This window comes from Crocuta crocuta, unplaced genomic scaffold, assembly GCF_008692635.1.
Source record: "Crocuta crocuta isolate KB4526 unplaced genomic scaffold, BGI_CrCroc_1.0 scaffold33, whole genome shotgun sequence".
Classification (NCBI taxonomy): Eukaryota; Metazoa; Chordata; class Mammalia; order Carnivora; family Hyaenidae; genus Crocuta; species Crocuta crocuta.
In genome coordinates this window covers 1,079,306-1,079,951 of record NW_027529203.1, presented here as the reverse complement: position 1 = coordinate 1,079,951, position 646 = coordinate 1,079,306, and positions in this window count along the sequence as shown.

Genomic DNA, 646 nt, shown 5'->3' with positions numbered 1-646 from the left:
GTTCACAGTCTGTGTGTCTCTCTCTCTCTCTCTCTCACCCTCCCTCTCTCTCTGACCCTGTGTCTCTCTCTCTCTCTCTCTCTCCCTCTGTTCACGCTGTCTCTCTCTCCTAGAAATAAATAAAAATATTAAAAAAAAATATTATTCAATGATGAAATAAATGAGCTATCAATTCATAAAGAGACACAATAAATCTTAAATATATATTTCTAAATGAAAAACACTAATCTGTATAGTTCCCATCATATAATGCTCTGGAAATACAAAACTTTTAAGACAGTAAATATATTCATGGTTCCAGGGTTAGGTAGAGAAGTTTGAGTAGATGAAGTACATAGGATCTCTCTAGGGCTGTGAAAACAGGTTGTATAGATTTGTGAAGATAGAGACCTGTCACAGTTTATTTGTTGAAAAACTTAGAACTTTACAGCACAAATAATACCTTTAATGCATAAAAATCTTAGAAAACCATTTAGACATTCTAGGGATTCTAGGATAGAGAATAGGAGGAAGGAATTCAATTTATGTGTATTACAAGAAAATGAAAACACTTTACTGAAAATTATGCAGACCCACATTACTTTGGAAAGGAGTGAAATCCAGATGATTAGAGGACACAAACTAAAGGACTCAAAAAGAAGTGGTA